Raw genomic sequence first — 27,177 nt, forward strand, 5'->3', positions numbered from 1 at the left:
CTGTAAGGTCTACTACACCTGTTGTATTCAGCATTTCACTGTAAGGTCTACTACACCTGTTGTATTCAGCATTTATCTGTGAGGTCTACTACACCTATTGTATTCAGCATTTCACTGTGAGGTCTACTACACCTGTTGTATTCAGCATTTCACTGTAAGGTCTACTACACCTGTTGTATTCAGCATTTCACTGTAAGGTCTACTACACCTGTTGTATTCAGCATTTCACTGTAAGGTCTACTACACCTGTTGTATTCAGCATTTCACTGTAAGGTCTACTACACCTGTTGTATTCAGCATTTATCTGTGAGGTCTACTACACCTATTGTATTCAGCATTTCACTGTGAGGTCTACTACACCTGTTGTATTCAGCATTTCACTGTAAGGTCTACTACACCTGTTGTATTCAGCATTTCACTGTAAGGTCTACTACACCTGTTGTATTCAGCATTTCACTGTAAGGTCTACTACACCTGTTGTATTCAGCATTTCACTGTAAGGTCTACTACACCTGTTGTATTCAGCATTTCACTGTAAGGTCTACTACACCTGTTGTATTCAGCATTTCACTGTAAGGTCTACTACACCTGTTGTATTCAGCATTTATCTGTGAGGTCTACTACACCTATTGTATTCAGCATTTCACTGTGAGGTCTACTACACCTGTTGTATTCAGCATTTCACTGTAAGGTCTACTACACCTGTTGTATTCAGCATTTCACTGTAAGGTCTACTACACCTGTTGTATTCAGCATTTATCTGTGAGGTCTACTACACCTATTGTATTCAGCATTTCACTTTGAGGTCTACTACACCTGTTGTATTCAGCATTTCACTGTGAGGTCTACTACACCTGTTGTATTCATCATTTCACTGTAAGGTCTACTACACCTGTTGTATTCAGCATTTCACTGTAAGGTCTACTACACCTGTTGTATTCAGCATTTATCTGTGAGATCTACTACACCTATTGTATTCAGCATTTCACTGTAAGGTCTACTACAACTGTTGTATTCAGCATTTCACTGTAAGGTCCACTACACCTGTTGTATTCAGCATTTCACTGTAAGGTCTACTTCACTTGTTGTATTCAACATTTCACTGTGAGGTCTACTACACCTGTTGTATTCAACATTTCACTGTGAGGTCTACCAACACCTGTTGTATTCAGCATTTCACTGTAAGGTCTACTACACCTGTTGTATTCAGCATTTCACTGTAAGGTCTACTACACCTGTTGTATTCAGCATTTCACTGTAAGGTCTACTACACCTGTTGTATTCAGCATTTCACTGTAAGGTCTACTACACCTGTTGTATTCAGCATTTATCTGTGAGGTCTACTACACCTATTGTATTCAGCATTTCACTGTGAGGTCTACTACACCTCTTGTATTCAGCATTTCACTGTAAGGTCTACTACACCTGTTGAATTCAGCATTTCACTGTAAGGTCTACTTCACTTGTTGTATTCAGCATTTCACTGTGAGGTCTACTACACCTGTTGTATTCAGCATTTCATTGTGAGGTCTACTACACCTGTTGTATTCAGCATTTCACTGTAAGGTCTACGACACCTGTTGTATTTAGCATTTCACTGTAAGGTCTACTACACCTGTTGTATTCAGCATTTCACTGTAAGGTCTACTACACCTGTTGTATTCAGCATTTCACTGTAAGGTCTACTACACCTGTTGTATTCGGCCCGTGTGACAGATAACATTTGATTTGATTTGATTTGATAACCTGTTATAATATGGTCATAACACCGTCATGACTCATATATTTAGACCTGTTATGACGTATATTGCATTATTTTATGGCTGGTTATGACACCTACATAAAAGTGTCAAAACCCACATTTATATAATATTTAAAACAATTCTGTCAAGTTTGTCTATTAAATCTTCTGTTTTTGTTTTAATTCATTCTTCATTGTTTTTCCATCATATTTTAAATAACTGGAAGAAAATACACTTCATGACACTGTCAAGAAGTATTATGACCATCCTGTGTCCCTTTATTTGGACTGATAAAATACACTTCATGACACTGTCAAGAAGCATTATGACCATCCTGTGTCCCTTTATTTGGACTGATAAAATACACTTCATGACACTGTCAAGAAGCATTATGACCATCCTGTGTCCCTTTATTTGGACTGATAAAATACACTTCATGACACTGTCAAGAAGCATTATGACCATCCTGTGTCCCTTTATTTGGACTGATAAAATACACTTCATGACACTGTCAAGAAGCATTATGACCATCCTGTGTCCCTTTATTTGGACTGATAAAATACACTTCATGACACTGTCAAGAAGCATTATGACCATCCTGTGTCCCTATATTTGGACTGATAAAATACACTTTTTCACACTGTGACACTGTATATATAACATGCTGTTTATGTGGGTTTTGACACTCTTGGGTAGGTGTCATTACCAGCCATAACATAACTTAATACATATCACAACAGGTCTAAATTGATGTGTCATGACAGAGTTATGACCATATTATAACAGGTTATGAATGAAACGTTCTCAGCTGTTTTGACATATTATGAAATGGTTAAGACCATGTCATAACGTGTTAGGAAGCTGGGTGTCAAGTAAAGTGGTACCCAATTTTGTTTTGCTCATTTCAGTTATATTGTTTGTCCCTCCTCTCTTATTAAGAGATGGAGTCCATAAACAGGCTACTTTAGGAAACTTTCTGAATGGACATAGAGAGAATTAGCTAACTTCCACACACACAACCACCCACACACACACACAACCACCCCACCATGGCCTTTTTTTTGCCTTTACCTCCTTTATCTCACCTCATTTGCTCACATCGTATATAGACTTGTTTCTACTGTATTATTGACTGTATTGTTTGTTTTACTCCATGTGTAACTCTGTGTCGTTGTATGTGTCGAACTGCTTTGCTTTATCTTGGCCAGGTCGCAATTGGAAATGAGAACTTGCATACCTGGTTAAATAAAGGTGAACAAATAATAATAATTTAAAAAAGGACCCATCAATCAAAGCCACCAGCGCATCTCAGACACACAGAAATCATTCCTAAAATTCCTAAAATTTCCTAAAATCCTGTTCAAAACCTAACTTCAAATCTGTAGTCCATCAGAAAGTAGGCCTTGGCTACATTAAACATAATGGGTGATATTAGAGAACTATACTTTTTTATTGCACATTTCATTAAACTGCCGCAGTTGGTGATGTTCAACTTCAATTCATTGGCTCATATGTTCTTGTCCCTGGCTTGCATAGCACAAGTGATGGTCGCCTAAATTCACTATAGTAGGCTAGCATACAAATGGTGGATGAATAGTCCAGCCTATGAATCAATTCCTAATTTACACGTGTCTTCACTGTTCCCTGTTTGCGTAATTCATGCATCTTCCATCCTCTCTCTATTCCTCTTATAACTCTTGAACCAACCTAGCTGAATTTCATTTAACCAGGCAAGTCTGTTAAGAACAAATTATTTTTTTACAATGACGGCCGACACCACACCTGGACGACGCTGGGCCAATTGTTCACCGCCCTATGGGACTCCCAATCATGGCATGTTGTGATACAGCCTGGATTCGAGCACTGAGATGCAATGCCTTGGACCGCTGCCCCACTCGGGAGCACCTACAGTGTGTCTGTCCCAGAAGTAGCAATATGGTCACGAACTTTGAGCAATTCAAAAATATGTATATATTCCAGGAAAGAAGCACCTTGCTCTTGGCCACAGCCTTCACAATGAACTGACAGGGAAGTTTGAATTGCGAGAGCATCGCTGGCTTGATGTGGTAAAAATGCAATAAATGGGAATCCTCTTTCCCCGTGCCCAATACATACAATTTAATGCATTACGTCAGAATGCCCAATTTAAGAATGTTTCCAATCAAATGTATAAATTAATCAGTCTATTTGCATAAACATGGTGATTGACTGATACTCCTGTACTCCCTGTTCACCCACGACTGTGTGGCCACGCACGCCTCCAACTCAATCATCAAGTTTGCGGACGACACAACAGTGGTAGGCTTGATTACCAACAACGACGAGACGGCCTACAGGGAGGAGGTGAGGGCCCTCGGAGTGTGGTGTCAGGAAAATAACCTCACACTCAACGTCAACAAAACTAAGGAGATGATTGTGGACTTCAGGAAACAGCAGAGGGAACACCCCCCTATCCACATCGATGGAACAGTAGTGGAGAGGGTAGTAAGTTTTAAGTTCCTCGGCGTACACATCACAGACAAACTGAATTGGTCCACCCACACAGACAGCATCGTGAAGAAGGCGCAGCAGCGCCTCTTCAACCTCAGGAGGCTGAAGAAATTCGGCTTGTCACCAAAAGCACTCACAAACCTCTACAGATGCACAATCGAGAGCATCCTGTCGGGCTGTATCACCGCCTGGTACGGCAACTGCTCCGCCCACAACCGTAAGGCTCTCCAGAGGGTAGTGAGGTCTGCACAACGCATCACCGGGGGCAAACTACTTGCCCTCCAGGACACCTACACCACCCGATGTCACAGGAAGGCCATAAAGATCATCAAGGACAACAACCACCCGAGCCACTGCCTGTTCACCCCGCTATCATCCAGAAGGCGAGGTCAGTACAGGTGCATCAAAGCTGGGACCGAGAGACTGAAAAACAGCTTCTATCTCAAGGCCATCAGACTGTTAAACAGCCACCACTAACATTGAGTGGCTGCTGCCAACACACTGACTCAACTCCAGCCACTTTAATAATGGGAATTGATGGGAAATTATGTAAAATATATCACTAGCCACTTTAAACAATGCTACCTAATATAATGTTTACATACCCTACATCATTCATCTCATATGTATACGTATATACTGTACTCTATATCATCTACTGCATCTTTATGTAATACATGTATCACTAGCCACTTTAACTATGCCACTTTGTTCACATACTCATCTCATATGTATATACTGTACTCAATACCATCTATTGTATCTTGCCTATGCTGCTCTGTACCATCACTCATTCATTTTTCTTTATGTACATATTCTTTATCCCCTTACACTTGTGTCTATAAGGTAGTAGTTTTGGAATTGTTAGCTAGATTACTTGTTGGTTATTACTGCATTGTCTGAACTAGAAGCACAAGCATTTCGCTACACTCGCATTAACATCTGCTAACCATGTGTATGTGACAAATAAAATTTGATTTGATGATTTGATTTGATTTGATAGCTGTGAGGGTTCTCAAATTAGGATCAAGTCCTTAGATGTTCATATTTGAAGATTGACAAAAGGCCAGCCTCTTTGGCAAATGACAGGAGTTGCAAGGAGTAGAATGTAATAGCAGAGACGGCAACCAGGCTATTCCAGACCTGCATTGTTTGTTGAATTGACAGAATTATCACAATAGGCAACCAACAGTAATGCTCTAAAAGAATGCTGTATCTGAGTTCATCAGTACTGCACTTAGTTGCTTTACAGTGTTACATCAACACTTTCCTTGGAGTTCCAGTATGACCTCATCGAAGCCTTTGAAGTTTTGCCCGTGCGGTGTGGTCACATTTGATGGAAATTCCTCCAAAGTTTGGAAATTCAATATGGAGCCTTTCATGTTTCACAGTGTGAGCCACTCCAGAATTCCATCATGGTGTGCAGCAAGCTGGGAATAGTCTCTTATTCGCTCCTTCACCCCTTCTCACCTCTCTGATTCAGAGAGGTTGGAATAAATGCAGAAGACACATTTAGGTTGAAAGCATTAGGTTGCGCAACTGACTAGGAATCCCCTTTCCCCTGTGTGTTTGTCAGAGAATTACTGACTGAGTCAGGTGAGTTCAACTAACCATGCTCATCGTGTCTCGTGTCCTGGCTGTTTCCCTCTCTTAGTCACAAGCGATCTGTACCCGCAGCCATCCCCATATGACTCTGCCCTCCCTTCAGCCTACTGATGCCCAACATCAGTATCAACGGGTCGTTTAGTTTTCTAAAAGAGCGTGGTCACGGTGTTTACTTCATATGAGGAAGAGCGAGAGGTATCTTTAGAATTTTCTCGTGGCACGAATGGCTGTTTTCTTTCTCTGTTTCTGACATAATGCCAGAGAGGTTTCATAATCTGTGCCACCCATCAATGACTGGGCACAATTGGACATGCCCAGAGTAAGTTTCAAGCACATGACCTGTTTTTGATGAGGAAGTGAGAGTGTGTGTCCCTCTCTTGCCAATGCCACCAACTTGCCCAATACACTTTTTAGCTGTTTGGGCAGAAAGGATGTCCATTGTGGTGAATGCATGAGATGCCACCATTGTTACCTGCATTGCACAAATGTTATCTGTGCCACACAAATGCAGACATGAGGTATTTTGATTAATTTCCTCTATTCCATGGATAAATTCGGTTTTGTTGGAGTTCATGAATTACAAGCTGTTGTGTTATGAATTGGCCAAGGAACCTCTGTCTGTCTGTCTGTCTGTCTGTCTGTCTGTCTGTCTGTCTGTCTGTCTGTCTGTCTGTCTGTCTGTCTGTCTGTCTGTCTGTCTGTCTGTCTGTCTGTCTGTCTGTCTGTCTGTCTGTCTGTCTGTCTGTCTGTCTGTCTGTCTGTCTGTCTGTCTGTCTGTCTGTCTGTCTGTCTGTCTGTCTGTCTGTCTGTCTGTCTGTCTGTCTGTCTGTCTGTCTGTCTGTCTGTCTGTCTGTCTGTCTGTCTGTCTGTCTGTCTGTCTGTCTGTCTGTCTGTCTGTCTGTCTGTCTGTCTGTCTGTCTGTCTGTCTGTCTGTCTGTCTGTCTTTGTGTGCAGCTGTACTCTGCTTGTAATGTGTCAGACCATATTGAGACAATTAACATTATTCTATTGTCTTTATAGGTTTCTTATGTTTTATATAACAGCTATTCTGAGCTTTCATTCTGTATTTAGTGTTTTGTGCAGTTCAGCATACGTACAAGGCTACGTGGCTTCCATTGGAAGACCAGCAGTGGCCATGTGAATTTGAAAAGAGTTTAAATACTTATACATTGTAAAACTTTGTCTCTCGCTCTCTCTGGACTTTGATATTTACTTCTGTTTCATTGAGATTCCAGTTTTTAGTTTTTGTATCGTAAAAAGGCTGAACAAGACAGACAGAGCAGAGCAGGAACAGTTGGTTTAGCTGCATGTTGGTTCGTTGCACGCAGTGTCATTTTTTTCTATCGTCTTATTATATGTTGACTGGGATGAAGAATGACATTTTAAAACTGCATCATTTCAAATGACTGGGGAAGTTAGACAGAAGCCATAAGACGATCATCTCATCTACAGTACAGAGTGCGTTGGAAAACCCTGGTCCAGAGCCAAATCATTTCTAAGCCTATGTCAAAGATTGCAGAATGAAACTGATATTCCACCATTGTCTAACAACCTTTTTGTTTAGATGTGCCTGAGTGTAAGTCAACCTTACAGATAGTTGGCTGGTTATTAGCGACCTATGATGTCATGGAAAGATGTGCCGCTCGCCTATGGTGGAAAATAGTGCCAAAGTCTGTCATTCAATGAGGATTTAGAGTGTGGGGTATCCCTGGTGATACAGGATGGTGGTGCAGGTGGTGTGGGTTAACGGCAGCAAGGTGATGGATGCAAAGACATACGTTTACTCTCCTCTCTGCTCCTCTCCCCTTTCACCGTTAACGGAAAGCTTAAGGTCCCTATTAAGATACTGTATGTAAGTTGTAAAAATTGACAGTGTTCTGTCTTAATTACTCATTTGACGGGAAGCAGCGAAAGGACAGTATAAAATGTGCTTTTATGTCTTTACAATCTGTGCCATGTCAAGAGACACGCTGTATCACAGACTATTCATGTGACTAAAATGAACAAAATAGAACATAAGATAACACAAGATTTCTATAAGACAACAGGGAAACCATTCCTTCTAAGTTTGGAAAAACACAAAGAGCTTCAAGGTATAATGCCTTAGAATTACTTATAGAAATGAATAGGATCTCTGTTCCATTTACATAAAATGTTTTATAATTGACTTAAGAGGTGAGCAAATAACAAGCAACATTGATCTATCATCCATCTCCAACAATTAAAGAAAAAGAGGGTCAAATGACAGATAATTTCAGTGTGCTCTTTAAAGGGGGAGTAAAAATGAGAAAGCCTTTGTATATTAAAGCTACACTACTCACCCTCACTTACCACTCTATCACCCCCCCCCCCCTTTCTCGCTACTCTCTCTTTCTCTCCATGAAAACATTCCCTCCCCCTCTATTTCTCTCTCCCTCACTATCTCGCTCACTCTCTCTTTTACCGCCCTCGATCCCTCTAACTTCCCCACTCTCTCTACCCGCTTCCTTCCTTCCCTCACTCTCTCTCTCTCTAATTGTCAGATTACCAGATGCTGCCAGTTTCACACTCAATGAATCCCAGTAAGATTGGTCAATCAAGTGGACTGAGAGCCATTTAGCAGCGGGGGGGCGGATGACAATAAAATGCCTTAATTGGTTTCTGGATCCAGACCTCTGATTGGTCCAAGAACAAGTAAGCGAGTGATGGGGGGAGAGGGGTTGGGTGGTGGTGGGTCATACACTCTTAGAAAAAAAGGGACCAAGTAGAACCATATAGAGTTGTTTGGTTTATCCCCATAGGGGAACCCTTTTTTGTGCTAAGTAGAACCATATAGAGTTCTTTGGTTTGTCCCCATAGGGGAACCCTTTTTTGTGCTAAGTAGAACCATATAGAGTTCTTTGGTTTGTCCCCATAGGGGAACCCTTTTTGGTGCTAAGTAGAACCATATAGAGTTATTTGGTTTGTCACCATAGGGGAACCCTTTTTGGTAATGGGTAGAACCATATAGAGTTCTTTGGTTTGTCCCCATAGGGGAACCGTTTTTGGTGCTAGTTACACAGTAAACTTTGCAGGGTTAAATCAAAACTTAAAGAGTTAATTTTAATACTATCTCAGAGTACATACTGTATGGTCCCACTCTACATAGTGTAATAAGTACTCTGATTATAGTGTTACATTAACACTCAAAATGTAACACACCATAGTGTAAACAATTACCACTGCATTACACTTGCCAGTGTTACTCAAATGTATGGGGTAATTAACACTCAGTGTTATTTGTATTCAACACTAGTATTGACCTAGAGTTAACTCATATTAGTGTTAAACAAAAACACTGTTACAGTAAGTCATTTTGGGTGTTGTTTTAACACTGTATGTCGTAAAGCCTAATTTGCATATTTCCAATGGTTCCTTTTCTTCTCGAGTGATATGTAGAGTTACCACCCATGACTGTATTTGTTAGTGACAGAGACATGGTGTGACGTCCCTCCCACTCAGTCTGCTGGGTTCTCCTGTTTGGTAGTCTGTTTGTTGCAGGAGGCCAGTAGGCAGACTGTTTTCACCATACAACACCCTCTCCACACACTGCATACACTACTGATCCTATGGATGTCCACAACTCATGTTACATTTTTGTATTTATTATCATTTGTTTAATAAATGTACAGTTGAAGTCGGAAGTTTACATACACCTTAGACAAATATATTTCAACTCAGTTATTCACAATTCCTGACATTTAATCCTGGTAAAAATGCCCTGTCTTAGGTCAGTTAGGATCACCAATTTATTTTAAGAATGTGAAATGTCAGAATAATAGTAGAGAGAACTATTTATTTCAGCTTTTATTTCTTTTGTCACATTCCAAGTGGGTCAGACATTTGCATACACTCAATTAGTATTAAGGAAGTATTGCCTTAAATTGTTTAACTTCGGTCAAACGTTTCGGGTAGCCTTCCACAAGCTTCCCAAAATAAGTTGTGTGAATTTTGGCCCATTCCTCCTGACAGAGCTGGTGTAACTGAGTCAGGTATGTAGGCCTCCTTTCTCGCACATGCTTTTTCAGTTCTGCCCACAAGTTTTCTATAGGATTGAGGTCAGGGCTTTGTGATGGCCACTCCAATACCTTGACTTTGTTGTCCTTAAGCCATTTTGCCACAACTTTGGAAGTATGCTTGGGGTCATTGTCCATTTGGAAGTCCCATTTGCGACCAAGCTTTAACTTCCTGACTGATGTCTTGAGATGTTGCGTCAACATACCCACATCATTTTCCTGCCCTTTCTCACCAAAGTACGTTAATCTCTAGGAGACAGAACGCGTCTCCTTCCTGAGCGGTATGAAGGCTGCGTGGTCCCATGGTGTTTATCCTTGCGTACTATTGGTTATACAGATGAACGTGGTACCTTCAGGAGTTTGGAAATTGCTCCTAAGGATGAACCAGACTTGTGGAGGTCTACATTGTTTTAGGTCTTGTGGAGGTCTTGGCTGATTTATTTTGGTTTTCCCATAATGTTAAGCAAAGAGGCACTGAGTTTGAAGGTAGGCCTTGAAATACATCCACAGGTACACCTCCACTTGACTCAAATGATGTCAATAAGCCTATCAGAAGCTTCTAAAGCCATGACATAATTTTCTGGAATTTTCCAAGCTGTTTAAAGGCACAGTCAACTTAGTGTATGTAAACTTCTGACCCACTGGAATTGTGATACAGTGAATTATAAGTGAAATAATCTGTCTGTAAACAATTGTTGGAGAAATTACCTGTGTCATGCACAGAGTAGTTGTCCTAACCGACTTGCCGAAACTAAAGTTGTCAACAAGAAATGTATGGAGTGGTTTAAAAACGAGTTTTAATGACTCAACCTAAGTGTATGTTAACTTCTGATTTCAACTGTACATGTTGGATAACAGATATTGCTGAACACTCTTGTTCCAGCTGGACTTCACCTTGTCTGTTAGTCAAAAAGCCTGATTCGTCTTTTAGGCCATGCACAGACTATCGCAAAGTTAGCAACATTACAAAGCCTGCTTCTTTTCCTCTTCCTCGTATGGAGGATTGTATTGATCAAGTGGGTTCTGCAAAATTTGTGAGCAAGTTCAATCTTCTAAAAGGGCACCGGTAGGTCCCCTTGTCTTCTAGAGCATGGGAGATTTGTGCTCTGATCACAACTTCTGGACTGTATTTCTATACAGTTGTGCCTATTTGCGTAATGCACCTGCAACATTTCAGCGCCTTATGCACCGTGTTGTCTCTGGTCTGAATGGACGTGCGGTGTACTTGGATGACGTGGTCATTTATAGTGACATCGGTCCAACGTACACAAGCACTTTTTTATAGGTTGGCTTGGGCGCGTTTGACAGTTAATCTGGCCAAACGTGAGTTTGGTAAGACAACGGTCACGTACAGTGGCTTGCGAAAGTATTCATCCCCTTTGACATTTATCGTATTTTGTTGCCTTACAACCTGGAATTATTTATTTATTTATTTTTATTTTTTTGGGGGGGAGGGGTTGTATCATTTGATTTACACAACATGCCTACCACTTTGAAGATGCAAAATATTAAAAGTGGGATTCTTGCCCATTCTTCAAGGAAAAACCACTCCAGCTCCTTCAAGATGGATGGGTTCAGCTGGTGTACAGCAATCATTAAGTCATACCACAGATTCTCAATTGGATTGAGGTCTGGGCTTTGACTAGGCCATTCCAAGACATTTAAATGTTTCCCCTTAAACCAAGTGTTGCTTTAGCAGTGTGCTTGGGGTCATTGTCCTGCTGGAAGGTGAACCGCCATCCTGGTCTCAAATCTCTGGAAGACTGAATCAGGTTTCCCTCAAGAATTTCCCTGTATTTAGCGCCATCCATCATTCCTTCAATTCGGATCAGTTTCCCAGTCCCTGCCGATGAAAAACACCCCCACAGCATGATGCTGCCACCTCCATACTTCACTGGGGATGGTATTCACAGGATGATGAGAGGTGTTGGGTTTGCGCCAGACGCAAAGCTCAGTTTTAGTCTTATCTGACCAGAGAACCTTCTTCCATATGTTTGGGGAGTCTCCCACATGCCTTTTGGCGAACACCAATCATGTTTGCTTATTTTTTTCTTTAAGCAATGGATTTTTTTGTCCCCTCTTCTGTAAAGCCCAGCTCTGTGGAGTGTACAGCTTCCTATGGACAGATTCTTCAATCTCCGCTGTGGAGCTTTGCAGCTCCTTCAGGGTCGTCTTTGGTCTCTTTGTTGCCTCTCTGATTGAAGCTCTCATTGACTGGTCAGTGAGTATTGGTGGGCGGCCCTCTCTTGGCAGGTTTATTGTGGTGCCATATTCTTACAATTTTTTTAATAATGGATTTAATGGTGCTCTGTGGGATGTTCAAAGTTTCTGATTCAAAGTTTCTCAACCCTGATCTGTACTTCTCCACAACTTTGTCACTGACCTGTTTGGATAGCTCCTTGGTCTTCATGGTGCCGCTTGCTTGGTGGTGTTGCAGACTCTGGGGCCTTTCAGAACAGGTATGTATATATTCTGAGATCATGTGACAGATCATGTGACCCTTAGATTGCACACAGGTGAACTTTATTTAACTGATTATGTGACTTCTGAAGGTAATTGGTTGCACCAGATCTTATTTAAGGGCTTCATAGCAAAGGGGCTGAATAGATATGCACACACCACTTTCCATTTTTAAATGTTAAAACATTTTTTGAAACATTTTTTTTTCTTCATTTCACTTCACAAATTTGGAATATATTGTGTATGTCCATTACATGAAATCCAAATAAAAATCAATTTCAGTTGCAGGTTGTAATGCAACAAAATAGGAAAAATGCCAAGGGGGATAAATACTTTTGCAAGGCACTGTATCTGGGCAAAGTGGTTGGTCAGGGTGTAGTTCACCCAGTGCATGTCAAAGTTGAAGCAGTGTCCGCCTCCCATGACTAATAAGGAGCTAATGCACTTTCTTGGTATGGTTGGTTATTATCAAATATTCTGTAAGAACTTCTCCTCAGTGGTAGCACCCTTGACCAACTTGCTTAAGGCTCAGGTGAAGTATATTTGGTCGGACAGATGTCAAGCTTCTTTCGAGTATGTAAAGTCTGCTCTGCCCCAGTCCTTGTTGCCCTTCATTTGAATGATCCGTTCATACTCCATGTAGATACTAGTAATGTAGGTGTTGGTGCTGTTCTGTTGCAGGAGGTCCAATTAGTTACTTCTATAAGAACTTCAACTCGTACCAGCTCGATTATTCTGTGTGAGAGGAGGAAGTGCTTCTGCTTATTTGGGCTCTCCAACATTTTGATGTGTATGTTGATTCAGGTGGCACCTCTCTCGTGGTGTACACAGATCATAATCCCCCGATGTTTCTGCGGTCCTTGCAGAACCCAAATTAGAGGATAATGAGGTGAGCGCAGGCGTACAATTTGGACTTAAAATATGTGTTCTGTCCAATGTTTACCCAAATTAGTTTGTTTTTAATCCAGCATGTTTTAGAGTGTGGGGAAGACCATGGTGGGAACCCGGTGTAAATCAGTGAGGCATCGCAACGTGTCAAACCAATCAAATGCCTTGCTTGGATGATGGGTTTTCAAAAGCAGTATGTGGTTCCTGTCACACATATAAAAGAAGTGACGTGGGAAGAATTGGATGTTTTATGAGGGAAAGAGAAAATTCTAGAGTTATAAGGAAAATATGTGTCTGTCTGGAATCCGAGATCCCCAAATCCTATTGAATGTATTTAACTGTCAAGTTACAAGCTGATGATCATTGTTAAATCTTTCAAACATCATGATATAAGCTTACGAAATAAAATTACACATTTGCAAATCATACTTGCAACCACAAATATCAATGTGTGACCACAAAATTCTAAATACAAGAAAGAAAGACAATAGTTTAACATTTTTTTAAAGTGTATAAAAGTATAAAAGTAGCAGTGAGATTTTGTTCTATTTACGCTAGTCACTGCAGCTCAGTTATCCTACACAAAAACCTAACTCAAACAGAGAGGAATTATATTTATGTTAGATAGTCACTGGCTAAGGCTATCTAACACTTCCAAGTCATGGTAAGCTTTTGGTTTCATAAATGTATTGCCACCGGGGCCTGCCGGTGTAACGGCTAAACTGTTTGCTGTACACTACTGTGTGATTGTACACATGGATTGGATTGTGGGTTTAATAACGTATTAATTCTAGAAGTTATGTTGATTATGACATTAGTTTATATGGCAACAACGATGTAGGCTGTGTGTAGCGGTTATGGTATACAGGTTTGGCTTTGAGAGTTTTTTTTTGCCTGGTCACAGACAGCTATTGTGTTGTGAACTGAAGTCCACAAGCAAAGGGAAAATGTGAGAGGAGGAGAGCGCATAGATTTGATTATGCTGCAAAATGTTTCTTGAACAGAAGCAAATGGAATGGGGATGGACCTACATGTATTTGTCAAATAGAAACAACAGAATTGGCACAATGAATACACCCCTGATCATCCGCTCACATACAGGGTTTGCACCTAAAATGAAAGTTTCTATTTGACAAATTCAGGTTGGTCTATCCCCAATCCAACTATTTAGACTAATGATTACACCCTAGAGCAGCTAGATGCAGGCAATAGTGTGCAAGGCAGTATTGAATTGAATGTGCCCTTACAAAAGTTCAGTAACTGCAGTTGACTTTGATATTTATGATGCACTAATTGCAGAATATACTGCACTCTAACTGCAGTTACACAGAAAAATGACTGCATTAAAAAAACTGTTATTTTGGACGCCGTCTTTGCAGCATACGACAGTTATCCTGCACTTTAACTGCAGTTATACTGCAGTTCTACTGCTATCCGACTGTTATCTTTTTTTGTAAGGGTGTCACTCTCGGTCACTTTGATTACTCCAATTTGTCACTCGACCTGTGCACCTACGTCATGAACTTTCATTTGTAGGCTAGGTTGTACCAACCTCATGATGAGTATGAGAAATGCCTCCAGTGGAAGAGAGATATGGAGAGTGTGCAGGTCCAGAATGCAGGGATTGTAGTTTGTCCTGACAACACAATGCAACAAAATGATGATCGAATGGTATGTATATAGCTATTGAAATGTGTTGATGGTTTATGTTCCTTCTGAATACAAACACTATAACAAACCACAGTATTATATGCGGCTATGCATGTTTGCAGTGTAATTGATGTATTTTTCTTGGGATTTTTGACAATTACCTAGACAGTAGGAAATGAGTGATAGGGTGATAGGGAGACAGGGCGACGAACCCAGGTCCTTGGGTAGCGCTAATCGCATTTGCCTTGATGGCTGGTGTGTTACCGCTAAACCACGACGTCAGCATTGCTGTGTTATTTAATATACAAACCTGTTATGACTTCTGTCAATATCTACAATCCAATGCTTGAGAGTGGGCCCATCCCCTGGATCCGAGGAGAGACCTCCTCATCTAGCATGGGAATTCACAGTAGCTGTCCCTTATAGAATGAATTACATGGCTACAGTATGTATGTTTGCTGCATTCATTTAATCACTAACAATTTGTTATTACCTCTTTGCCACTGTTTGCAATTATCAGGGCCAGCTTGACAGTGGCCAGGTCCTAATGTCAAAGATGGAAGCTCTTCACAAACTGAACATACACTGTGAGAAGAACAAACTGTATCCTCGCAGACAGAGGCACGCACGTTAACAGTTGTATTCAGATGTAGTGCTGAGACCCTAAAATGTGAATTGCTATCTTAAGAAGATGTGGATTGACTTTTATACCGTTACATTCTTTGTTGCATTTATTTGTGTAATTTGCCAAAAAAGGCAACTTCAAGTGCATTTACAATGAAGTCATACAATCCTCTGAGCATTGATGTTTCTAAATCTGGATTATTTATTGAAGTCAAGTGAAGGAGATAAGTGTGAGATTCAAAAATACACGTTTGTTCCGAGCCGAGTAAAATATGCATAAATGGGAACGTAAATTCCATTTTTATGCACTTTTCTCTCTATGCATATTCTGATCATGAATTTAAGCATGAGAATAAGGGCTCTCGAGTGGGGCAGCAGTCTAAGGCATTACATCTCAGTGCCAGAGAGGTCACTACAGGCCCTGGTTCAATTCCAGTCTGTGGGCACTCTCAAATGTCTACCTCAACTTTCTGTTTCCTATTTCTATCATGTTAAATATTAGCCACTATCAGTATCGACCGTCAGTAGGTCTAATAACAACATATATTCAACTGCCAATTTACTGTTAGTTCCCGTCGGTTGCTATAGCCTACATTATCATTTCATTTAATTACATTATTTTGCTTACCTTCATTTGTAAACGCCATTGTGGTTGTTGCTGAAAATAATTAGTAACATTTTGTAATATAAAAAAAAGTAATGAAGGCTAATTCAATCTTTATGGGGTAAAGACGGACCAAGCCGTAGTGGTTGGAACCAGATGCACAGCGCACAGTTCCATGGTTAGTGCAGGCAATAGACGAGGGTATAGCCTCGTCTATTGATAGTACACTATTCTCCCTATCATAATTATATGTACATTAATCTTTCAACATTACCATGGGTCAAACTTGATTTTTAATATTCATACTGTAAATACTTTTCTAACCTTAAATAATCGAGAGTATTTTTAAATCTACCAATTGGTGCTGAAACGGAGATGAATATGCATATATTTAGATGACTTTCTTTCATTGATGGGGCAGCAGGTAGCCTAGCGGGACAGTGAGCCTTACCACTGTTCCCTCCCTCCTCTCAGACCGACCATCAGATGCAAGCCATCAGTCCAGTAAAAAGAAAATCAGCTAATTGTTATAATCACTTAGCTGTGCCTCAAGTAATACAACAAATGATATATTACCAGTGTGATTATATACCTACATTTCTTTTAAATATAGCCCAATTTCAAAATGGTCTGAGAAGAACAACATTGGTAGGTCAATTAAACCATAGCCAATACGCAGTGATAATGTATGTGAAAATTTGTACTTTGGTCTGATGAGTCCAAATTTGAGACTTTTGGTTCCAACCATCTATTTTTGAGATGCAGAGTAGGTGAACAGATTATCTCTGCATGTGTGGTTCCCACGTAAAGAATGGAAGAGGATGTGTGATGGTGAGGGGGTGCTTTGCTGGTGACAATGTCTGTGATTTATTTAGAATTCAAGGCACACTTAACCAGCATGGTCCGATAGTCCAGGATTATGAGGAAAAACATTAAGATGTGCAATATTTATTCCACGGAACAAAACTAGGTACAGATTATGACTGTGGCAGTGAGTAGGTCCGGAGACATGTTGGACAAAACCCACTGAGTTGATGATGGCTCTGAAAGCCTTTTGGAGTGGGTCTGTGGACTTTTCCATGTGAATATTAAAGTTACCAAAAATGTGAATATTAACTGCCATGACTACAAGGTCCAATAGGAATTCAGGGAACTCAGTGAGAAACGCTGTATATGGCCCAGGAGGCCTGTAAACAGTAGCTATAAAAAGTGATTGAGTAGGCTGCATAGATTTCATGACTAAAGCTCAAAGACGAAACCGCAGTGATTTTTTTTGTAAATTGAAATTTGGTATCGTAAATGTTAGCAACACCTTCGCCTTTGCGGGATGCGCGGGGCATATGGTCACTAGTGTAACCAAGAGGAGAGGCCTCATTTAAAACAGTAAATTCATCAGGCTTAAGCCATGTTTCAGTCAGGCCAATCACATCAAGATTATGATTAGTTCATTGACTATGATTGTCTTGGAAGTGAGGGATCTAACATTAAGTAGCCCTATTTTGAGATGTGAGATATCACAATCTCTTTCAAAAATGACAGGAATGGAAGAGGTCTTAGTTCCAGTGAGATTGCTAAAGCGAAAACCGTCCTGTTTAGTTTTACCCAACCTAGATCGAGGCACAGACACCATCTCAATGGTGATAGCTGAGCTAACTACACTGACTGTGCTAGTGGCAGACTCCACTAAGCTGGCAGGCTGGCTAACAGCCTGCTGCCTGGCCTGCACCGTGTCTCATTGTGGAGCTATAGGAGTTAGAACCCTGTCTATGTTCATAGATAAGATAAGAGCACCCCTCCAGCTAGGATGGAGTCCGTCACTCTTCAGCAGGCCAGGCTTGGTCCTGTTTGTGGGTGAGTCCCAGAAAGAGGGCCAATTATCTACAAATTCTATCTTTTGGGAAGGGGAAGAAAACAGTTTTCAACCAGCGATTCAGTTGTGAGACTCTGCTGTAGAGCTCATCTCTCCCCCTAACTGGGAGGGGGCCAGAGACAATTACTCGATGCCAACACATCTTTCTAGCTGATTTACACTCTGAGGCTATATTGCGCTTGGCGACCTCTGACTGTTTCATCCTAACATCGTTGGTGCCGACGTGGATAACAATATCTCCATACTCTCTACACTCACCAGTTTTAGCCTTAGCCAGCAGCATCTTCAGATTAGCCTTAACGTTGGTATCACTGCCCCCTGGAAATCAGTTTATGATCGATGGGTGATACTTTTTAAGTCTAATACTGCGGGGTAATGGAGTCGCCAATGACTAGGGTTTTCAATTTGTCAGAGCTAATGGTGGGAGGCTTCGGTGTCTCAGACCCCGTAACTGGAGGAGGAGAGACCAGAGAAGGCTCTGTCTATGACTCTGACTCTGACTCGTTGGTTAACCTTTTAGGGATAGAGGGAAGCATTTTCACTTTTGGATGAATAGCATGCCCAGAGAGAACTGCCTCCTACTCTGTCCCAGATGCTAATATATTCATATTATTTTTAGTATTGTATAGAAAACACTCTGAAGTTTCTAAAACTGTTCGTAATTACTATCTTGTCTCATCGCTATAACTCCCGTACGGGCTCGGGAGAGACGAAGGTCGAAAGCCATGCGTCCTCCGAAACACAACCCAACCAAGCCGCACTGCTTCTTAACACAGCGCGCATCCAACCCGGAAGCCAGCCGCACCAATGTGTCGGAGGAAACACTGTGCACCTGGCGACCTTGGTTAGCGGGCACTGTGCCCGGCCCGCCACAGGAGTCGTTTCTGCGCGATGAGACAAGGATATCCCTACCGGCCAAACCCTCCCTAACCCGGACGACGCTAGGCCAACAATTGTATCTTTTATCAATGTTTATTAGGATTATTTCTGCAAAATCATCTGGATGTTTTGGAATTAAAACATGACCGCACGTAACGCGCCAATGTAAACTGAGATTTTTGGATATAAATATGCACATTATCGAACAAAACATACATGTATTGTGTAACATGATGTCCTATGAGTGTCATCTGATGAATATCATCAAAGGAGAGTGATTCATTTGATCTATATTTCTGCTTTTTGTGACTCCTATCTTTGGCTGGAAAAATGGCTGTGTGTTTGTTTGACTTGGCTATGGCCTAAAATAATCATATGTTGTGCTTTCGCTGTAAAGCATTTTTGAAATCGGACAAGATGGGTAGATTAACAAGAAGATTATCTTTCATTTGCTGTGTTGGACTTGTTAATGTGTGAAAGTTACATATTTCCCAAAAATATCTTTGAATTTCACGTGCTGCCTTTTCAGCAGAATGTTGTCAAGGGGTTCCGCTAGCAGAACGCCTGCCCTAGAATTAATCCGGAGAATCGGTTGAAAGTTTCTGTCAGCTGAATGAGCAACACCGGTTTCCTTCCAGAAGCCATGAGTAGGTTTTCCGGCTGCGGGGACTGTGCGAGTGGATTTATACTACTATCTGTACTTATTGGTGGCACAGATGCTGTTTCATCCTTTCCTACACTGAAATTACCCTTGCCTAACGATTGTGTCTGAAGCTGGGCTTGCAGCACGGCTATCCTCACGATAAGGCGATCATTCTCCTGTATATTATGAGTACAGCGACTACAATTAGAAGGCATAATGTTAATATTACTACTTAGCTTCGGCTGGTGGAAGTCCTGCAGAACCATGTCCAGATAAAGCATCCATGGTGAAAAAGTAAATTTGGCAGATAGCAAAGTAACGCTAGCAAAGCAATACACAGCAGCACGTAAACAAGTCCACAAATTGTGACAGATTAAACCTAGTCCTGGCCATCCCATCTGGTTTGCGCAAAATGGGACTATCATTTATGTATTTTTCAACAGGACAACGACCCAAAACACATTTCCAGGCTGTGTAAGTGTTATTTGACCAAGAAAGAAAGTGATGGTGCTGCATAATCATCCAACCTCAACCCAAATGAGATGCTTTGGGATGTGTTGGACCGCAGAGTGAAGGAAAAGCAGCCAATAAGTGCTCAACATATGTGAGAACTCCTTCAAGACTGTTGGAAAAGCATTCCTCGTGAAGCTGGTTGAGAGAATGCCAAGCGTGTGCAAAGCTGGCAAAGGGTGGCTACTTTGAAGAATCTCAAATATAAAGTACTTTTTTTGCTTACTACATGAGTCCATATGTGTTATTTCATAGTTTTGATGTCTTCACTATTGTTCTACAACGTAGAAAATAGTGAAAATAAAGAAAAACCCTTGAATGAGTAGGTGTGTCCAAACTTTTGACTGGTACTGTATGTCCTTGCAGTTGCATGAGGTAGCACAATTGTCACAGCAGTTATGTTTAGGTGATATTGGTTGAGTGACATCATCATCAAAGAGCTTTAACAGTTTCACCTACCTTCAGCAGGTCTTTGCACTGTTTGTCACATACAGTCTCCTCTTATATGAAATTCCAACAAGCTGTCTTCCATGGTACAGGATAAGTGAATGTACAGTCATGGACAAACATTTTGAGAATGACACAAATATACATTTTCACAAAGTCTGCTGCCTCAGTTTGTATGATGGCAATTTGCATATGCTCCAGAATGTTATTAAGAGTGATCAGATGAATTGCAATTAATTGCAAAGTCCCTCTTTGCCATGCAAATGAACTGAATTCCAAAAAAACTACATTTCCACTGCATTTCAGCCCTGCCACAAAAGGACCAGCTGACATGTCAGTGATTCTCTTGTGAACACGGGTGTGAGTGTTGACGAGGACATGGCTGGAGATCACTCTGTCATACTGATGGAGTTCAAATAACACACTGGAAGCTTCAAAAGGAGTGTATTGCTTGGAATCATTGTTCTTCCTCTGTCAACCATGGTTACCTGCATGGAAACACGTGCCGTCATCATTGTTTTAAACAAAAAGGGCTTCACAGGCAAGGATATTGCTGCCAGCAAGATTGCACCTAAATCAACCATTTATCGGATCATCAAGAACTTCAGGGAGAGCGGTTCAGTTGTTGTGAAGAAGGCTTTAGGGCGCCCAAGAAAGTCCAGCAAGCGCCAGGACCGTCTCCTAAAGTTGATTCAGCTGCGGGATCGGGGCACCACCAGTACAGAGCTTGCTCAGGAATGGCAGCAGGCAAAAAGCTGGTCTGGAGAAGACAAGGTGAGCGCTACAATCAGTCCTGTGTCATGCCAACAGTAAAGCATTATTTTGCCTAAGAACACATCCATGAATAAAGAATGGTACCAACACATGAGAGCAACTTCTATCAACCATCTTAATCTCATTGAGAATTTGTGGTCAATCCTCAAGAGGCGGGTGGACAAACAAAAACCCACACATTCTGACAAACTCCAAGCAAGAATGGGCTGCCATTAGTCAGAATGATTATGCAAGAATGGGCTGCCATTAGTCAGGATGTGGCCCAGAAGTTAATTGACAGCATGCCAGGGCGGATTGCAGAGATCTTGAAAAAGAAGGGTCAACACTGCAAATATTGACTCTTTGCATCAACTTCATGTAATTGTCAATAAAAGCCTTTGACACTTATGAAATGCTTGTAATTATACTTCAGTATTCCATAGTAACATCTGACAAAAATATCTAAAGACACTGAAGCAGCAAACTTTGTGGAAATTAATATTTGTGTCATTGTAAAAACTTTTGGCCACGACTGTATTTGTATTTCTCAAGGATCCCGATTAGCTGCTGCCAAGGCAGCCTGTTATGCCCTGATCTGTTTCACCTGTCCTTGTGATTGTCTCCACCCCCTCCAGGTGTTGCTTATTTTCCCCAGTGTATTTATCCCCGTGTTTCCTGTCTCTCTGTGCCAGTTCGTCTTGTATGTTTCTAGGTCAACCAGTGGTTTTCCCGTTCTCCTGCTTTTTGCATTCTCCTTTTTTTAGTCCTCCTGGTTTTCACCCTTGCCTGCCTTACAAAACAAGTAGTGATGAAGTCGATCTCTCCTCCACTTTGAGCCAGGAGAGATGCACATGCATATTATTAATGTTAGCTTCCCGTGTACCTTTAAGGGCCAGACGTGCTGCCCTGTTCTAAGCCAATTGTAATTTTCCATGGTCACTCACTATTTGTGGCACCTGACCACATGACTGAACAGTAGACCTGCCTTGTTAAAAAGACAGAGCAGGGCTGTATTATTGACAGACTTCTCCCCATCTGAGCTACTGTTGTATCAACATGTTTTGACCATGACATTTTACAATCCAGGGTTACTCCAAGCAGTTTAATCACCTCAACTTCAAATTCCACATGATTTATTACAAGATTTAGTTCAGGGTTCAGTGAATGATTTTTCCCAAATAAAATTATTTTAGTTTGTGAAATATTTAGGACTAATTTATTCCTTGCCACCAATTCTGAAACTAACTGCAGCTCTTTGTTAAGCGTTGCAGTCATTTCACTCACTGCAGCAGCTGACGTGTATAATGTTGGGTCATCCACATGCATAGACACACTGTCTTTACTCAAGGCCAGTGGCATTCCTGGGGAATTCCTGATTCTACCTGGATTATGTTTGAGAGGCTTCAATTAACGAACACCCTCTGTATTCTGTTAGACAGGTAACTCTTTAGCAACAATATAGCAGGGGGTGTAAGCCATAACATTTTTCCATTAGCAGACTATGATCAATAATGTCAAAAGCCACACTGAAGTCTAACAAAACAGTTCCCACTATCTTTGGATCATCAATTTCTCTCAGGAAATTGGTAACAGGCAGATTGGTTGGCTATTTGAGCCAGTAAATGGGGCTTTACTATTCTTGGGTAGCGGAATTACTTTTCCTTCCCTCCAGGTCTGAGGGCACACACATTCTAGTGTCTGCCTTAGATTGAAGATATGGCAAATAGGAGTGGCAATGTCATCCACTATTATCCTCAATAGTTTTCCATCCAAGTTGTCAGACCCCGGTGGCTAGCCATTGTTGATAGACAATAATTTTTTCACAACTTCCACACTCTACGTAATTCAAAATTACAATGCTTGACTTTCATAATTTGATCACTTAAAGTTGGATGTGTAGTGTCAGCATTTGTTGCTAGCATTGTCATGTCTAATTTAGCTAATCTTACCAATGAAAAAATCATTAAAGTAATTACCAATATCAGTGGGTTTTGTAATGAATGAGCCATCTGACTCAATGAATGATGGAGCCGAGTTTGCTCTTTTGCCCAACATTTTATTTAAGGTGCTCCAAAGCTTTTTACTGTCATTCTTTGTCATTTATCTTTGCTTCATAGTATAGTTTCTTCTACTTTTAATTCAGTTTAGTCCCGTTTTCTCAATTTTCAGTATGCTTGCCAATTGGTTGTGCAACCAGACTTATTTGCCATTCCTTTTGCCTCATCAAATTTTTCAATTCCTCATCAATCCACGGGCATTTAATCGTTTTTACAGTGGGTGCATGCTTATTTTCTTGATGGGTGCATGCTTATTAGTTATTGGAATAAGCAATTTCATAAATGTGTCAAGTGCAGCATCTGGTTGCTCCTCATTACAAACCACAGACCAACAAATATTATTTACATCATCAACATAGGAATCACTACAAAACATCTTGAATGACCTCTTATACACTATATTAGGCCCAGCCTTTGGAACTTTGGTTTTCCTAGATATGGCTACCATATTGTGATCACTACATCCTATCAATTTGGATACTGCTTTACAGTAAATGTCTGCAGCATTAGTAAAGATGTCACCTATACATGATGATTTAATTCCCGTGCTCTTTGTAAGTTGGTTGATGTCACGCCTTGGTCATAGTGTTTTGTGTTTTCGTTATATATTTTGGTCAGGCCAGGGTGTGACATGGGTTTATGTGTTGTGTTTCGTATTGGGGTTTTATAGGCATTGGGATTGTGGTTGATTAGGGGTGTGTCTAGTGTAGGCTTGGCTGCCTGAGGCGGTTCTCGATCAGAGTCAGGTGATTCTCGTTGTCTCGGATTGGGAACCGTATTTAGGTAGCCTGAATTTCACCTTGTATTTCGTGGGTGATTGTTCCTGTCTCTGTGTAGTTTCACCAGATAGGCTGTAATAAGTTTCACGTTCCGTTTGTTGTTTTGTATTTATCAGTTATTTCATGTAGCATTCCGTTTTTCTTCATTAAAGATCATGATTAACCACCACGCTGCATTTCGGTCCGACTCTCTTTCTACAAACGAAGAACGCCGTTACAGTTGACTAATAACCTGAACCAGGTTGCAGGCACTAGTTACAGTTTTAAGCATTTTCTTGAGTGGGCAGCTTAGATGAAAGCCAGTCAATATTTAAATCACTCACAAATATACCTATCTGTTGATATCCCATACATTATCAAGCATTCCACACATGTTTTCCAGATACTGATGTTTAGCACATGGTTGTCTATAGCAGCTTCCCACAAGAATGGGCTTTAGGGCTTTAGGTGTGGCAGATGAACCTGTAGCCACATTACTTCAACAGTATTTAACATGAGCTCTTCTCTAAGCTTTACAGTAATGTGGTTCTGAATATAAACGGCAACACCTCCACCATTGGCATTTTGGTCTTTTCTGTAGATGTTATAACCATGTATTGCTACTACTGTATCATCAAAGGTATTATCTAAGTCAGTTTCAGAGATTGTCAGAATATGAACGTCATCTGTTACTAGCAAATTATTGATTTCAGGAACCTTGTTGCTTCGCAACAAAGCATCCTTCACTCATGCTGCCAAACATACCCTCGTAAAACTGACCATCCTACCGATCCTCGACTTCGGTGATGTCATCTATAAAATAGCCTCCAACACTCTACTCAACAAACTGGATGCAGTCTATCACAGTGCCATCCGTTTTGTCACCAAAGCCCCATACACTACCCACCATTGCGACCTGTACGCTCTCGTTGGTTGTCCCTCGCTTCATACTCGTCGCCAAACCCACTGGCTACAGGTTATCTACAAGTCTCTGCGAGGTAAAGCCCTGCCTTATCTCACCTCACTGGTCACCATAGCAGCACCCACTCGTAGCACGCGCTCCAGCAGGTATATCTCACTGGTCACCCCCAAAGCCAATTCCTCCTTTGGTCGTCTTTCCTTCCAGTTCTCTGCTGCCCATGACTGGAACGAATTGCAAAAATCTCTGAAGCTGGAGACTCACATCTCCCTCACTAGCTTTAAGCACCAGCTGTCAGAGCAGCTTACAGATCACTGCACCTGTACATAGCCCATCTGTAAACAGCCCATCTATCTACCTACGTACCTCATCCCCATACTGGTATTTATTTATTTTGCTCCTTTGCACCCCAGTATCTCGACCTGCACATTCATCTTCTGCCGATTACTTTGCCACCATGGCCTATTTATTTCCTTAACTTACCTCATTTGCACTCACTGTATATAGACTTTTTGTTAGACTTTTTATATAGACTTTTTGTTATCTTTTGTTCTACTGTATTATTGACTATATGTTTTGTTTATTCCATGTGTAACTCTGTGTTGTTGTATGTGTCGAATTGCTACACTTTATCTTGGCCAGGTCGCAGTTGCAAATGAGAACTTGTTCTCAACGAGCCTACCTGGTTAAATAAAGGTGAAATAAATAAATACAAATAAATAAAAATTAAGCTACATACAATATGTTAACGTAGGCTATTCTTAACACTTTTCTGGGATACGTGATTGTTTGCATTGTTATTTATGTTAGTGCAGGGTGAGCTTCTCACAGTGGACTTCCTACTAGGGCACACCGCCTCAGTACTAACAGTATAACTCTGGTTCAGCGGCACATGATTACTACATACAGTAGCTGTAGGATCAGCAGAGTCATTCAGGGCAGTTAGAGGGACATAAATCGTGTTACTTGCATTGTGTTTGTCATTGTCTCAACGCAGCCTTATAATTCTGTGAAAAGATCCAGGAACCCAAATAATTTGTGTGGATCCCATCCTCCTTCTTAAACAAGATTTGTTTCCAGAAGGTGTCAACATTGCCAATAAATGTTACACCCACAGAGCTGCAATAATCTCGTAGCCAGTTACGGAGGGCCGAAAAGGACAGGTATTATGGGGCATTTGTTGGTGTCAAGCAGAGACCCAATCAGTTCTTTAAAATCCATCTTCAGTTGTTCTGAGTTGTCCTTAACAATGTCATTGAATCCCACATGAAACGATGATAGAAAACATTGATGTCCTGTACTCGGGCTCCTGGGTAGGACGACGTTTTTGCTCCAGGGACTGAGACATTTCTCACCATTAAACTGCCCAATACAACAGTCGGATGGAAAAAAAAACTCCCATTCCTTACCCTCACACAATTTGAGGAACTTTTCACAGGCCCACGAGAAGCAGGATAGCATACGCCTGCAGTTCCCGGAAATAGGGCCAGACCTCCCACAGCTGGCAGAGCCCCGTTAGGGCCAGACCTCCCACAGCAGGCAGAGCCCCGTTAGGGCCAGACCTCCCACAGCAGGCAGAGCCCCGTTAGGGCCAGACCTCCCACAGCAGGCAGAGCCCCGTTAGGGCCAGACCTCCCACAGCAGGCAGAGCCTCGTCAGATCCAGAGATGTGAGCTTGTGCCGTCCCTCCCGCTCTTCCATATGCATTTAGGACTCAAGGTTTTGAGGTGGTCAATAGTTGACTACATGATGGAAACACTTAAAGTCTTCCCCCATTACCAGTGCTGAAGTTGCAGGAAAATATAACATTAGATAACTAATCTTTCAAGGCTGCGATGATGTGCAGTTTTATATGCCCATGTGTTTCTGAGTGGTACATGTTTTTAAGCTCTGTTTTTCAGTGTGTCCTCTTCAATCTTTAAAGAGTACTTACTATAACTCTCTATGAACACCAGCCTCATTAAATCAAATCAAATAACATTTTATTGGTTACATACACATGGTTAGCAGATGTTATTGCGAGTGTAGCGAAATGCTTGTGCTTCTAATTCTGACAGAGCAGCAATATCTAACAAGTAATCTAACCATTCCACAACAACTACCTAATACACACAAATATAAGTAAAGGTAAGAAATAAGAATATGTACATTTAAATATATGGATGGGCCATGACCGACCGGTATAGACTAGATGCAATAGATGGTATAAAATACAGTATATACTGTACATCTGGGATGAGTAGT

The sequence above is a fragment of the Oncorhynchus kisutch genome, linkage group LG22 (assembly GCF_002021735.2).
Source record: "Oncorhynchus kisutch isolate 150728-3 linkage group LG22, Okis_V2, whole genome shotgun sequence".
Lineage (NCBI taxonomy): Eukaryota > Metazoa > Chordata > Actinopteri > Salmoniformes > Salmonidae > Oncorhynchus > Oncorhynchus kisutch.